The following is a 16773-nucleotide window of genomic DNA, read 5'->3' as shown; positions in this document are numbered from 1 at the left end:
ATTTGCTTTTCTCTAGAAGAAACTGCAGACGCCATTAAATCTCTAAAGACAGGTAAAGCCCCAGGCCCTGATAAAATTCCAGGTGACCTTTATAAATCAGAGTTACCCATCTGGACCTGGTATATTAATATGCTGTCAAACAAAATCGCAAAAGGAGGACAGATCCCTGAGACGTGGAAGGGTGCAGAAATTATTCCAATATATAAAAAGGGCAACGTAAATCTTCCAATTAACTACAGACCGGTCAGTTTAATTGACAACCTACAAAAAATTTTTGCAAAACAATTGTTAGTTAGACTGACGAGTTGGGTGACGGAGCAGCAGATCCTATCACCACTTCAGGCAGGGTTCCGCTCTAGAGTTAGCACGGTTGACCAGGTATTTAGGTTGACCGTGCTACACTGGAAATATGTAGTCTTGGCAAAGCAAACACTATATGTCACTTTTGTAGACCTGCGCTCTGCCTTTGACCTGGTCCCTAGAGACAAGCTTTGGGGAGTGCTACACAAAAGAGGGGCACCATCTGATATCATTCATTTATTAACACGTATGCATGAAGGCACATACGCTCAAGTAAGATGGGGTAACCAAGGCGAACTGACTAACAAGTTTCCCATTAAAAGAGTTGTTCGTCAGGGATGTGTCCTAGCGCCACTTTTGTTTTCTTTATTCATTAACGAGGTGGTCCAAGAACTCATGACATGCCAGAATGATGCTCCCAGCTTAGGCAATCAGAAAATCCCAATTCTTCTTTTTGCGGATGACTCTCTATTGATCTCAAAGACCCCTATGGGGCTGCAAATTCTTGTGGATAGATTTAAATCATTCTGCTGGAATTTTGGTTTAGAGCTGAACTCGAAGAAAACAAAATTGATGGTGCTTCGCTCTGGCTCTCGTAAGAAGTGTACGATCAGGTTAGATGGAGCTATTTTAGACCAGGTTAGCTCTATCGACTACTTGGGTGTGAGGCTTACAGACTCACTCCTCTGGGACGAACAAGTCGGTAAGAGTGGCGGGCTTTTGCAACATCGGGCAGCATCCATATTACGCCTTTACAGGAATACGATCGCTAAAGTTGTGTCTCCAGCAGTAAAGATCTATGTGGCCAAGGCACAGGGTGCTGCTGTTTATGGTGCAGAGATTTGGGGCATGACAGATAGCAGTAGGATAACTAAAATTGAGAATAGCTTTGCTCGGGCTCTATGTGCTTGTCCCACTAGCACCCCATTAACCCCCCTTTTTTTAGATCTAGGGCTTAAACGTATAGCCGATTTGATTATCTTACGGCCCCTACTATATTGGGTGAGGCTTTGGGTAGTTCCTGAACTGGCTATATATAAGTCTTCCCTATTAGAATTGTTAAAAACCTCTAACTCCATGTCCATACCATGGATCAAACACGTATCTAGTTGGTTTTGCATGCTAGGACTGAGGAACTTCTGGGAGAATCCCCAGCAACTTGTGAAGCCCCATGTAAAAGTATTGAAGAGAGCTTACTGGTCCCACATATGTAATAATTACATTTCTCAGAAATCGAATGGTCATTTAACTAACTCGTTTATTGATTTTAAATGGTACCCTGAGTTTGAACCATACTTAGATACAATACCTGATTTGTTAGGCAAAAGTTTGTATGCCAGATTTCGATTTGGAACATTACCCCTGAAGGCCTTAACGAGCAGATGGGGACCTAAGTCAAGCTCTGATACCTGTCCTGTATGTGGCATTCCTTCCGAAACAGTAGAACATTTTATGTTTTTTTGTCCCGCCTATTCAATCCCAAGGTTTAAATGGATATATAAAATCTGTAGGGAATTGAATTTAAGGAAATGTTTTTTAGCTTTGCGGATCTTAAAAAGCCACAATTCAAATGTGACAATTTACGCAGTAAGTAAGTTTTTAGCAACAGCATGGCGCATACGCACTTTTTATTTACAATGAGTTGGAATTGTTTTAAGACGGGCAAACATGGATCATTCTTTTTTAAAAAATTTCTATGACATTATGGTTTATATTATCATATTATATTGTATTGTATTGTATTGCTTTGATGGTCTGTTGGCCGAATAAAGCTTATGTGAAACACACACAAAGCACTACCATCTACACCTAGTCATGTGACCCAGTGACAAACTGCAGGCACTAAAGGGCTATGGCAGGAAAATGACAACTTTTGAAAAGTTGCATTTTCAAAATTAGAATTTAAAATGTGACTTCATGTTGAGAGAGGATTTTTCATTACAATTCCAAAAACAGCAAACATGAACTGGTTAGCTGCTCCCATTTGGAAATTATCACTTATTAGATGTAATAAGGTAATGGCAATGTTAGCCTATGGGAGAGGTAAGCATTGCAGTAGTGAAAAATTAATTTACGTTTTTCACTACCAGGACATGTCAAACTAAAATGTACATGTCCCACTTATTATATGCAATCAATCAATCAGTATTTGTAGTGTGCGGCTTGTCACCCACAAGGGTATCCAAGAGTTGGGTTGTTAGGCTTAGTCAAAGAGCCACATCTTGAGTTTCTTCCTGAATTCTGTCAGCAAGCATGATGTTCAGAGGTTGAGGAGGACTGCATTCCAGGACTTGACGGCAAGGAGGGAGAAGAAGTGTCCTCTGCCGTGGCACCAGGGGATGCGTGGTGTCTGTGCCAGGGGGACAGAGGAGGCGCAGAGGTTTCAGGATGGTTGGTGGAAATTCAGTTGGTGGTTCATGTATGCTGGTCCTTGATCATGAAGGGGTTTTTAGAGGTGTGTCAATAGTTTGAATTGGCATCATTTTCTGGACGGGGAGCCAGGGGAAGCTCCTCAGGTGCTGGGTGATGTGGGTCCATTTGGGCAGGTTGAGGGTCAATCTGGCCACTGAGATCTGTATCGCTTGGAGCCTTCTCATGAGTTCAATGGTGGTACCTGCATACAGTGCATTACTGTAGTCCAGACAGCTGGTGATAAGAGCTTGCATGACTGTTTTCCTGGTGCTTGTTGGGAGCCATTTGAAGACTCTTCAGCGCATGATGAGAGTTTGGAAACAGGCCAATGAGACTGTTTTAATCTGTCTTTTCATGGTGACTTTGCTGTCCAGGATGTAGTAGAGGTTGCAGATGTGATCTTTCAGTATGGGGGTGGGTCTGAGTTCCATAGGCCACCAGATGTTGTTCCAGAGGGAAGTAAGGTTGTCAAGCATCAGCACTTCAGTCTTGTCCATATTGAGCTTTAGGCAGTTCTTCATCCAGGTTGCGATGTTCTTCATGCAGTGGTAGAAGTTGGACTTTGGTGTTGTGAGGTCTGCTTAGAGTGAGAGGATGAGCTGAGTGTCATTGGCATAGGACAGGATGTTGATGTCTTGGATTCTGACGATGGTGGCTAGTGCCATCATGTAGATGTTGAAGAGGGTGGGGCTGAGGATTGAACCTTGGATGATGCCGTAGATGGTGCTCTTGGGTTGTGAGGGGAATTGGGGGGGGGGCGGACTCTCTGTGTGCGTCCCTTGAGGGATGATGCAATATATGTGAGCGCATCTCCTCTGATGTAGTCTTTTGATGAGTGTGTGGTGGAACACGGTGAGGAAGGCTGCGGAGAGGTCAACAGGGATCAGGGTGGCCTATTCTCCTCTGTCGAGTTGGTTGCGGATGTCGTCAGTGGCGGTGATCAGGGCGGTCTCTGTGCTGTGGTTGGCTTGGAAAACTGATTGAGAGGGGGCTAGCAGGTTGTTTCTCTCCAGGTGTTCTGTGAGCTGTTGGTTGATGGCCTTCTCCAGGCCTTTTGTGGGAAATGGGAGCAGTGAGCTGGGGTAGTAGTTCTGGAGATCGCAGAGGTCTGCAGAGGGCTTCTTGAGGAAAGGTCTGACCTCTGTGTGTTTCTATACATTGGGAAAGGTGGCTGTGGCAATGGATGCATTGAGGATGGTGGTGAGTTTTTTGACTAATTTGTTGCTACATGGCTTGAAGAGGCGGTGGTGCCAGAGGTCTATGGGTGCTCCTGAGTGCATGGAGTTCATTGTGGCTGTGGTGCCGGGTATGGTGGGCTGTTACACTGCACCCTGCCCTCTGGACTGTCCAAGGCCTACCCTAGGGGTGACTTACATGCATTATAAATGAAAGTTTGGGCCTGACACAAAGTTTTTTTTTCTGGGTCGAAATGGCAGTTTAAAACTGCACACAAGCTGCAAAGCTGCAAAGCTGAAATATGTTTAAAGGGCTCCTTAAATGGGTAGCAGAATCAGTGCTGCAGGCCCACTGGTAGCATTTAATTCACATGTCCTGAGCAGATGTTGTGACACTTTACTAAGGGCACACAAATAAATAGAATATGCCAATTGGGTATAAGTCAACTTTACAATGTTTGAAGGAGAAAGCACAAGCACTCTAGCACTGGTTAGCAGTGGTAAAGTATGCAAAGTCCTAAAGCCAGCAAAAATGAAGTCAGCAAAACAGGAGGGTTAAAGGCAAAAATTTAGTGGGAAAACCACATCAAGGATGGCAAGTCTTGGCAAAAAAAGATTGGTGTAAGAGAGGGAGAGGCAGCTGAGATAGGTGATGAAGACAGAGACTGATGAAAAAGCCTGTTGCCAGACAGAGAGGGGAAGACAGGGTTGACACATGAATGAAGACAGACAAAAAGACACAGCTGGCAGAGATAGAAACAGGAGAGGAAGGTGTGAGAAAGATTTGATAGAGAGAGCCTTAAACAAGACAGTAGAGAAGGGGAACCATGAGAAAAGAAATCTGAGAGAAGGAGAAGACAGGTCATAGATGGAGAAACAAACGTAAAAGAGACAGATTTGGAGGGTAGGAGACAAGTGTAAGAAAAGAAATTAACAAAGTATTAAAAAGAGACTGCTGTGATATTCTTAGAGCGAGAGGGATACATGAAAGGTGTAATGAAGAGACAACCAGAATAGACAAGGAGCTGAGGAATGGGGAATGAATGCATGAACATAATTTATGGTGCACCAGAATTTGCAGCTGTGCCTCCCTGGTGTTCCCCTTCTGACCGTTGGCACTGCCTTTCTGACCAATGGCCTTAGAGGTGACAAAATCAGTGCCAAGAACAGAGGAATATCAGGTCAGAATGAGTGACAGTGCGTGTAACTGAGTGAGAAAAGTGAGTGAGAATGAGTGACAATTAGACAATAAAGGGGAGTGCATGTGAGTGAGAAAGTGTGAGAGAACAAGATTAAGGGGCTGAAAAGCTGACCACTAGACTCACAGTAAGGAGACCACCAGCCCCACTACAAGGTTTCCACTGGGCTAATCAGCGAAAACATCAGTTTCCGACAGTCAGCCCAGTGGAAAGTGTACGGTGGTATTGGTCTCGACTCCACATGGAGCCACGGCCAATGCTGTTGCACAGGGCCCCCCCCCCCTCCCAGCACCCTTGGAATGTGCAGTGTCTGCAAAGCGGTCAGGGCCCATTCCGATGGTGCTGGGCAGGGGAGGCCTGCACTGCCCATGCCATGGGCACGGAAAGTGCATGGCCCCCCGTGGCCCCCAGCACTGGCTTACCGCCAGCCTTTCCATGGCGGTCAGACGGCCATGGAAAGCCTGGTGGTAAGTAGAGGTGTAATCAGCCAGACGTGGCTGAACGCAATGCCGCCCTGGCTGAGTACTACCCAGACCGCCATTGGGAACCATGTTCAGTTGTGGCAGTCTGACCATCATAGCGAGACTGACAGCCTTGTAATCAGGCCCTAAGAGTGAATGGGAAAGCGAGTGATAATGAGTGAGTCATAGTGAATGAGAATAAGTGACACGGAGTAAGAGAAAGTATGAGTGAGTCAGAGTCAGAGCGAGTGGGTGAGAGTAACAGGGAGTGCAAAAGAGTGTGAATGAATGAGGGTGAGAGCGAGTGATGAGTGAATGAAAGTGAGCATGAGTGATAATGTGGTGAAAAACCTGAAAGTCTGCAGTAGGTCCTAAAATAGTCAAATGTATTTCTTGACTTAGGGAGGTACCTTTTGCAAAATGCAGGAACTGGTATACTGGAGGCAATTCTTGACGTAATGGCACCTACGAAAGAAACTCTGTTGAAGAGGTGGGGCTCACTCTCTTCCTACATCTGTTAGTTTTGAGTGCAAGTATTATCCCATACCACATTTGGAAGATACCAGACGCTACTGCAAGGACCGGTTATAAATAGCTGGCACTGGAGCCAGGACACTATGTTGTAGGTTTTAGTAAATAAATTCGGCAGTACAATGAAAAAAAATGAACTAAAAACGAATACGTTTTAAAAAGTTGCTACCTTATTATCACTACTGTGTACAAATGTAAAATGATGTTTGAATAAAACCTTCACCTCTGTGCTTCAAGGAGCGATAGTCCCTTGCAAATAATCATGCATCAAAATGTGTTAACAATAACTAATAATTTAGGTCATTAACATAGTTCCTATTCTCATTATTGTCTGTATCAATTGCCACACATGGACATAACTACTATGTTTCAGTCTTTGTTTTCCTCTCTCTATGAATTATCAATACATTTCTCACTGTGGGACACACTCATGGAAGTAATGAATCATGGCAGTCTGTGGTATAAATAACTGTAGTGTTATCTGGTGGTTTGTGGCAATATATTCGCTTCCAGCATAGTTTTTCATGTATTATACAGAGAAATGACTAATGTTCCACTAGCATGTCTTAGCAGCACCCTAATATAAGTAGTACATAAAACAGACAGTTGTCTGTTGTGCTGTTATATTAATCGTGCAGTTTTATGAAAGATGCAATTTATTATGATGTAAAGTGGCATCGCTTTCTAGGAAGACTCGGGGTCAAAGTTCAAATAATGTCGCTTTCTGTGACCGTATTATGGTCAGAGGATGTGTTATGTCAATTCTGCTACCCCTGACATATTTGTGAATCGACGTTGCTGTCTGCAAATTATCGTAATGATACGTTCAGTGAAAAGTTTGTTGAGAGCATTTCCAGGGATCATATATGAACACCTATGCAGGATGGGTGTTATTTTGTGCAAAATTGCATCAACGAGATTCATTACAAACGTAGTGGATTTCTAAACAAAACACTGACCAAGCTGGAGGTTTTGGAAATAGTGAACCATTGTACAGTACCCTTACAGTACAGTGACCTAAAAAGGTTTTGACGGCAGAACTCGATTAGCACAAAAACAATGAACTAAAAAAAATGTGAGTTGCTGTAAAAAGAATGGATATAACAACACGTCTTTCAACACCACCAGCTGACTTATTGAAAATAACTTGCTGGCACGAAATCTAATTTAAATACCAACTACTCTGATTTAGAAAGCAACTACTGTCAGATTGTGAAAGAATGTACGGAATAGACACTCACCGCAACTCTGCTCAAGATATTGCAACTATTTTATCTGAATTATTTTAAGACAAAGAGAGAACTCAAGTAACTAGTAACAACAGCTACTTACGTTGATCCCAAGTTCACTACGAGCGTTGTAGTTCTCACTTTAAAAATTAGGCGGGTTCCCGTTCTAAAAAATAAACAAAACGTTGCTTTCAGTTTCCCTCATAAAATGCAAAGCACAGTCCGCGCATCCAGGTGTTTGCACTTCTTTTGTGCAAAGTAAAATGACCCGCCCAGGGCTGGTCTGGCCGCTCATCTCATCAGGGATTTCCCCAGGGGACTGGAGACAATGGAAGCCGGTGTTTGAAGGTCACTGGCCTCGGGCGTTGTCTCCAGCTATCTGGGCCTATGGCAGCAGGTAAAGAGAGAGTGTGAGAAAGAAAGAAAGACACAGAGAGGCATCAAGAGAAAGAGATTGGAGAAAAAGAGACAGAAAAGGAGTGGGGACTGGTTTGCACAGTTTTGCCAGGGCTGCTTTTGTTCCCAGTCCAGCCCTGTTTTTAATATCACAACACCTCCTTCAACTTTGGAAACAAGATTAATTGAGTTTCTCTTACTCCCTAAATGTGTGTTGTGTGTCTATCTTGTGCAAGTGGTATGAGCTGTAGTGGTGGGGTGAATGGAATGAGCTGTCGCACTCATGTGTTGAAAGTGTTCTCAACCTGCTGTGCCCTATCTATGTCTGTGTGTCCGTGTGACAGTGTTTACTTTGTTACAATATGTGGATGATATCATGGTTTGTAGCACTACTGAAGACATATGTAGAGACTACACCATTGGCCTCCTCTGCACGCTTGCAGAAAAAAGATTACAAAGTGGACAAAAATAAATTGCAATACGTGCAGATAGAGGTCCACTATTTGGGGCAGATAATATCTAAAGATGGGAGGAGGGTGACACCGGCCAGAGTAGAGAGCATCAGAAACATGCCTAAGACCACAACCACAAAACAAATGCAGAAGTTTTTAGGACTCTGCAATTATGTGAGGCAGTGGGTATTCGATTACGCCACTCTGACCGCACCACTTTTCACTGCCTTAAAGGAGTCCTACACAAATGCAAACAAAATTGATTGGACTCACAAAAGGGAGACAGCCTTCCTGGAGCTAAAGAGAGCAATCACAAATGTTCCAGTGTTAGGTACACCTGATTATAATAAAACATTCTTCCTCTTCTGTCATTGTAATGGAATGATGATGACAGCAGTACTAACTCAAAAGACATCCATGGGACACAAACTAGTTGCCTACTACAGCGGGCTGCTAGATCCCGTCATGAAAGGGCATTATCCATGTGAGCCAGCACTGGCTGAAGCAGCTTTTACAGCCCAGAAAAGTACCACCATAGTGATGGGATCACCTTTAACACTGTATGCAGAGCATGCAGTATTCGCCATCTTGCAAAAAAGCAAGAGCACCCTTACAACTCAAAGGGTATCTAGATATGAAGTAATACTTTCAATACCATCCTTGCAAGTGGTTCGATTCACAGTTAATCCAGCAACTTTCTTTGCACACCCAGTTTCTGACGATGAACAAGTACATGACTGTGCCAATTACACCCCAGAAGAAGAGAGTAAGGTGGGAGAAGACCCCATCCCTGGCAGCACGTTGCTCTTTGTTGATGGGTCCTCTTTCATAGATCAGGAGACTGGGATTAGGCACTCTGGAGCAGCCATTGTAAAAGCCGAACAGCAGAGATTATCTGACACCTTACAGATAGTAAGTCAAATACCACTCCTGTCCAATTTCTCAGCACAAGCTGCAGAATTAGTGGCCATCATTGATGCGCTGCAGCAAACCGAAGGACTACAGGTAACCATTTATTCAGATTCAGCATATGTCACCACCACTGTGCATTCTAGCATTCACAGGTGGGAAAGGAGGGGATTTCTTAAATCTGATGGATTCCCTGTAATGCATAAAAATGTATTGGCGCAATTGATAAAGCCTTTAACTCTACCATCCAAGGTAGCAGTTATAAAATGTGCAGCACACACCAATCAGCAAGACCTTGTCACCAGGGTAATGCCTTGGCAGACTGGGCAGCAAAAGAATAATCTAAAAAATCTCCAAATTATAGTGAACAGGATGAACACACATTAGGGATGATAACAAGCAGGCAACAGAATGCTACTGAATTACCACCCCCATATACAGAGACAGCACAATTACATCTACGCGAATTGCAAGAACAAGCACTACCTCATGAAAGGGAGCTGTGGGAACAGTGAGGGTGTATACAGTCACCAACAGGTTTTATTTATAATCAAGAAAGCACAGGTAAACCAGGAATGCCACAAGCCCTGTTATATATATCCCTAGAGCAACTACACCTCCCTGTGCACACTGCCAAGGAATATCTTCTTGCTACGCTACAGGCAGATTGGTTCATTCTACAATTATCTGAAATGAATACTATGTACATTGCAGAATGTGCAGTATGCCAACAATACAGCCCTAGACCCACACTAAAAGTAATTACCTTAACAATACCACGTCTGACAGGCCCATTTAAAAAGTAAAATTTTGATTTTGTTGACATGTTTGAGACGTAACAATTACATACACCTTATTGTGGTGGTCTGCCCTTTTTCAAGGTGGCTCGAGGCAGGACCATGAGTACATAATGATGTTAAAGCAGCAGCCAATTTTTTGATGAGAGAGATGATACCTAGGCGGGGAATCGCAGAAGCGATCCGCTCAGATAACGGCACACACTTTGTTAATGCAATGTTTCAGCACATCTGCACCTCTCTAGGAATAAAACATAAATTGTCATCTGTTTATCATCCCCAAAGTAATGGTATAGTCGAACGCCTTAATGGCCTTTTAAAAAACAAAATCAGTAAACTATGTGCCACACTGCAGAAAAACTAGCTATATTGCCTTCCACTAGCTTTATATGCCCTCAGAAACGAACCAGGAAGTGATCATCACTTGACCCCTCACCAGATAGTGACAGGACGTCCTATGCCGACTCCCTTAATGATAGCTCGACAGAAGACAGCTGCTCAAAAGACAGCTGAGGTTTTAGGACAGGAGATGAGTAGTTATTTATCTCAGTTATTGAAGCCTGCCAAGTTCTTCTCTAAACAGGTGCTACGACAAGAGGAGTGCACCACCGCAGCCCAGCAGACCAGTCCAATTTCCGTGGGCCAGCAAGTGTACATCTGCAATTTTCTACGATGATGGAGAGACAGCAAGTTCGAGGGCCCCTACTTAGTTATCCAGAACACCTCCACAGCAGTGAAAGTGGAGGGCAGGAAGCCATGGATACATCTGTCAGACGTTCGATTGGCCCCTGCTTCATGTCACGCATCGCCATCTTCACAGGAACTTTTAGAGGAGGGCAAAGAAAAAGACGAAGGACAGCGTCCCCTTTAAAGAGACCAGCGGGGATTCTATTCGATACTACTAGTGGACAGTTATGTATTTCAATTTTGTTCTTCTGTTCATGTCTTGTTATGCTAGCAATTGCATTTCAATGGTATTTTAGCCCATGCATGGCAATATGTCAGTATACTAACCGCTTGCAGAGATAAGTATATAAGTATGAAAATGTATCCCATAATATGCATGTTAGTTTGCTAGACACCATGTGGTACCAGCATATGACAGAGATAGGCATGCAGACTACTAATAAGTCATGTTTTGTTTGTTCCCTAAGCCCACATGCTAGTGACACAGACAGGCTGCAATCGTCAAAAGAGGTACCCTCGAATGTTATTCAATGTTTATTATACCTGTATCTTTGTAGAATGCGAGCACGGATGTAACCCTTACAGATAAGGCAGGGAGCGTTCCTAGTAAACACCACACAATATGAGGAGGAGTTAGCCGATATAATGAATGTCCTGACAGACCGCAAGGAGTTAATAGTGAAGTTAGAAACAATGGCTGAGACAGGGGTCATGAGGTATAAGAGTAACAAATGGAAAACTAGAATATTAGAGCAGGGATTTCTGGTAATATCACAACCTACACTTTTCTGTAATAACTACTCAGCCACACCTATGCCCCATGATTGTCAGGAGAGGCCATATTTTCGAGTAAATGGATCAGTATACGTCCATGGTCAGTGGCACTTTGGCGCAACATTTGGGTGTAGAGCTCTCTCTTTATGGATGGGAAATCAGAGTGACAATAGCATGCAACACAAATGGCAGGCTATATTATTTAGGCACTACAACCTGGAAAGACGTTCCACAAGAGCACAAGTTGTTCAATGATGCCCAGTTGTTCTTCGGAAGCATCTTCCCATTCGTCCTAGCAAAGGCAACTGCCCGCTGGCTGCAAGTAACCCGATGGGAACTGATGAAGACCATTAATGTAACCGAAGATGGTTTCAATACAGTCAAGGAAGAAATGCGGGCTGTGAGGGTGATGCTTATGCAACACAGGTATGTGCTAGACTTGATGACGCCCATGGAGGGTGGGGTTTGTGCCAAAATCGGAACAGCCTGCTATACGTACGTGCCAGCTAATGATGCAGATAACGGAACAATAACGGACGCCATACAGACTCTACATAACCTGCGGAAGAAGATGGCAGATGGGGGGGGTGCCCACGACAAATGGTTTTCAGGGTGGTTTGTATGGATGCCATCCTGGTTGTCAGGACTGTTTAAGGGGCTATTCCCGATCCTTGTGGTGATCCTATTGATGTACTGTATCTTCCAGGTAGTGGTAGGATTCTGCAAGAGGGTTAGCCAGAAATTGAGTGGGATGTTCACTATCAGAGCAGTAAGGAAAGTGCAGGAGGACGAGGACAACATATACACACTAATGAATGTATGTAGCAGGGAAGGCGAGGAAGTATTTGAAAGTTCAACTAAAAGGGGGAATGTTACTGAAAATATGGAAAAAGGAGAAGGCCCACTTTTGCTAGTGCATGAATTAGGAAGAAAATGTGCAGAATCCTACATGATCAGAGAAGAATACAGGCCTAGAGTGTTCATGATGTCCAAATAGAGAGCCCAGGATAGAGAGGTTGCAGGGGTGCAAGGACAGGGACAAGCAGAAACATTTATTCATAATGTAGCTGGAAGTAGAAGGCCACAACACTAAAGCTTGAGCCATAACTTGATAACACAAGCACAGGGAGGGCACACATTCTGATCCACGTTCACAAGGGAAGTGTACACCATGGTGGTTTTGGAGAGGGAACACGATAAGCTTTGATGCTTGAAGTCCAGCAGCTGTGCAAGGGAGGATAGAAAGAAATGTTTCCAAGAGTGGAGATAGCTGAGAAAGGACATACTGATAGGTTTCAGAACGTGAGATCAAAAGGCACTGTTGTTATTAGCAACTGTGTCCATGACAGATGTGTAACCTTCGCTGTTCTGTAAATGCGTAATTAGATGCTTTTCCCAAGGAGAAATATTGCTTTGTGCTAACGTAAGTAGAGATAATAATGTACCAAGCAAGTGCTTAAATCAAAATGCATGACAAGTGATAAGACGCATTCAAGGTATCTTGAACATATAAAAGAAGTTGTTCATGATGACTAAGTTGAGTGCGGTATTAGTAACCGAGCTGTGCTGCCCTCCGGGCCGTTATTTATAAATGCTCATATTATTTGCCAAACAGAGTTGTGTTGTTCTTTCATTTCCTGACCCCCCCAATACTATTTTTACTGTAAAAGAGCTTCATCCTGATTTACAGGGAGCGGTTAAGGAGAAAGTCTGGGATCTGACAGGGAAAGAAGTAGGATTGATAAAAGGAGTGGAGCTAGTTAGAGTTACAGTGAAACTGAATGCAGTTTTCCCTCAGATTCCGCAGTACAACATGCCGCAGGATGTTCTTGTGAAGGTTGCCTAGATAATTTCAGACTTTATGGAGCAAGCGGTGTTTGAAAGAAGTGTTGAGCAGCCCATTGTAACTCACCGATAATTGGTTTGAAGAAGCCCAGTGGGAAAGTTCGGATAGTCCAGGATTTGAGTAAAATAAATGACATTGTGGTAAAATGTTGTCCCGTGGTGCCAAATCCAGCTGTGATAGTGTTCCGGATTCCATGCGATGCTGAATGGTTTACTTTTGTTGAGTTGTCACAAGCCTTCCTTTCTGTGCCTGTTCATGAGGATAGTCAATTTCTCTTTTGTTTCAAATTCTTGGATTGAGCCTACTGTTGGTTCAGAATTCCTCAAGGGCTTTCAGAGTCACCATCCATATTCAATCAGATTTTGAAAAAGAATCTGGAGTCGTTGGAATTACCTTTTCAGTCAACATTGGTGCAGTACATTGATGACTTGCTGATTGCATCCAGAACAAGGGACAAATGTAAATATGATACAATTGCTTTTCTGGATCACTTGGGAAAGAATGGGCATAAGGTGTCACCACTGAAATTGCAATATTGTCAGAGAGAAGTGAAATACTTGGGTCACCAGATTGAGAAAGGGATAAGGAAAATATCCAGAGAGAGGGTTACAACAATATTGCAGATGAATCCAGCGACTATGCAGAGAGATGTTAGGATGTTCCTAGGGATGGTGGGATACTGTCGCCAGTGGATTCCTAATTTTTCAGTTATTTTCCAAGCCCTTGCAGAAGCTGACCCATAAAGAGATTACTGATCCCATAATGTTAGACCAGGCTGGAATGAAAGCATTCACTGAACTGAGAGAAAGTCTGTGCAGAGCTACGGCTTTAGGTATGTCTGACTACACGAAACCTTTCACATTGATCTGTTGTGACGGTGATGCATGTTCTTTGTCTGGCTTGACAGACAGAGGTAAACCACCCAGTAGCATATTTTTCAGCTACTTTGGACCCAGTTGCAGCAGCCTTTCCAGGTTGTTTGTGTGCAGTAGCAGCGGCTGGACAGAGCCTCACTCAGTGTGAAGGTATTGTGAAATGACATCCCTTAACTATTATGGTCCCACACTCGATTGAGATTCTACCCACTAAGATGAAAACACAATATTTGACAGGTGCAAGATTGACCAGATATGAGACAAATATTCTAGGGTCACCGAATGTGTAATTAAAAAGATGTTCAGAGCTGAACCCGGCAACTTTGCTCCAGAGTGAAAATGTTGAAATTGAGAAACTAGAGGATGTCGAGCATGATTGCCTTGAGGTAAATGATTTGTGCACAAAACCAAGACCTGATATCAGAGATACTCAATTGGAAGAAAGTGACCAAATTATCTTTGTTGATGGTTCTTGTTTGAGACCATAAGAGCAGGATATGTTGTGTGAGCAATTTCTGGAAACCTGGAAGCATCTCGGCTACAGGAAGTGTTTTCTGCACAAGTAGCAGAATTGGTAGCCCTAACTAGAGCATGCCATGTTTCAGCCCAGATGAAAGTCACTATCTTTACAGATAGCCAATACAGATTCGGGATAGTCCATGATTTGTGCCAATTGTGGTCACAGTATAGCCAATACAGAGTCAGGATAGTCCATGATATTTGTCAGTTGTGGTCACAGAGAGGTTTCCTGGCCTCTTCTGGTTCCCCAGTAAGAAATGGCGAAAGAATCAGGGAGCTATTGCATGTGATCCAATTGCCTGAGAAAATTGCCGTGGTGAAATTCAGGGAACACCTGAAGTCACAGGACTTCGTATCAATCGGGAATGGATATGCGGATCAAGTCGCAAGGTTTTGCGCATTCAACTGTATATCGTTTAAGGAAAAAGTGAGAATTGTTACCTGAAGAGAAAATTGATACCTGTGCAAATTACGCATTAGAAGTAATTGACACAATGGAAGAGTTGAAGACGTTGCAGCATAATGATAACAGGGAGGAAAAAAGTTCATGGAGCAAAAAGAAATGTGTACAGAGACAGGATGAAGTGTTGGTCTCAGAAGAAGGGAAACTGGTTTTGCCAAATAGTTTATTGTCTCAAATGGCTAGATATTATCATGGTCAAGCTCATGTTGAGAGGGATGCAATGATCCTTGCCTTTAAACAAGATTGGTTCAACCCAAAGTTTAGACAAGTTGCCAAAGCAGTTTGCCATTATCTGCCAACAGATGAACTCGGGGAAAGGGACATTGGACAATATGAGCCGCCACACATTCAGGAGGTCCATTGAGCAGAATGCAAATGGATTTTATTGAAATGCCTGTGTGTGGAGGTTTGAGATACGTGTTGTTGATTGTCTGTATCTTTAGACATTGGATTGAAGCATATCCTCCACAAAGAAATGACAGTCTCACAGTAGCAAAACTACTACTTAGGGAGCAGATACCATGGTTCTGTTTTCCAATCTCTTTAGAATCAGATAGGGGAAGTCACTTCAACAATGAAGTAATTAAATTACTGTGTGCAGCACTGAACATTGAGCAGAAGTTGCATTGTAGTTACTGCCCAGAAGCATCAGGACTAGTGGAGCAGGTGAATGGTACTTTGAAATCAAGGACTGCAACAATGTGTGCATCTCCGAATTTGAAATGGCCTGACGGGTTGCCTATGGTACTGATGACAATGAGAAACACACCTGACAGGAAGACAGGATTGTCGCCGCACGAGATCCTTATGGGTCGAGCCATGAAGTTGCCAGCGGTGCCTGCAAATGCTCTTGTCAACATTAAAGATGATATGGTGGTGGATTACTGCAAAGGTCTGGCTGATGTGGTTCGCTCTCTCTTTCACCAGGTGGAGGCAGTAACAGTGCTACCGATCCCTATCCTAGGGCACAATGTGAGAGCTGGTGACTGGGTTAATGTATGGAAACACGTGAGGAAAAGGTGTTTGGAACCTCGTTGCAAGGGCCTGTACCAGCTGGTTCTGACAACCACCACAGCTGTGAAGTATGCAGGAGTCCCGAACTGGATTCATGCCAGTCACACGAAGAAAGTGATATGCCCTACTGAAGAAGAAGAAGAATCAGAGTTGTTGAAATTACCAACAACATGAGAGCAAGTCTCAGGGCCTGAGAGTGACCAAAGGGAAACTGAGACTGATTTTGAGCCCGTTGAGGACGGTTCAGTCACTCCTGTGAGAGACGAAGAAGAAGAGCTCCAGGAGGGCAATAGTAGCCTATCTCAATTGAGGGACCAGGAGAGCCCAGTCAGAGGATGGCTTTACCAGAAGCAGACGAATCCGGAAAAAGGGGCAAAGCGATTGCTAGACTCTGGAGAAAAAGGAGCTGAGCTGGATCAAAGCCACTGTGATCCAACCTCGACAGAGCCAGTTGCAGACCGATCATGAGAAAAATCCACAGAACAAGGAGAAGTTACAAGTACCATCTTGAAAAGAACATTGACCAAAGGTCCACTGAGAGGAGATTAATGGCCAGAGTCGCAAACGAAGAGAAAAGAAATAGTTGTTGACTCAACAATTGAGGAGGAAGTAGATACAACAAGGAAAGAAGATCTAAGTGAAGGAGAATTGAATGGTAATCGAAAGTTGAAAAGAAAGAGAATAGCAAGTCGCAAATATGCAGGTCCTGAATGGGCATATGCAACTACAAGTAA

The 16773-nt window shown here is 43.5% G+C and overlaps 1 protein-coding gene across 2 annotated transcripts in view; it reads right to left on the bottom strand.

Moving 5' to 3' along the window:
- The window catches only part of LOC138245909 (sterile alpha motif domain-containing protein 9-like), a 173898-nt gene that overhangs the window by 77517 nt on the left and 79608 nt on the right, over positions 1 to 16773 (bottom strand). Inside the window, exon 2 of one of the 2 annotated variants that reach the window (XM_069199938.1) lies at positions 7411 to 7473. The exons of the other annotated variant lie outside the window; for it this stretch is intronic. The gene's annotated coding sequence lies outside the window, so the exon portion shown is untranslated. The remainder of the gene's footprint in view (positions 1 to 7410; positions 7474 to 16773) is intronic. 2 annotated transcript variants of the gene reach the window in all.

The sequence above is a fragment of the Pleurodeles waltl genome, chromosome 7 (genome assembly GCF_031143425.1).
Source record: "Pleurodeles waltl isolate 20211129_DDA chromosome 7, aPleWal1.hap1.20221129, whole genome shotgun sequence".
NCBI classification, from domain to species: domain Eukaryota; kingdom Metazoa; phylum Chordata; class Amphibia; order Caudata; family Salamandridae; genus Pleurodeles; species Pleurodeles waltl.
The sequence above is the reverse complement of the archived record's forward strand: the minus strand, read 5'-3'. Positions and strand labels throughout refer to the sequence as shown.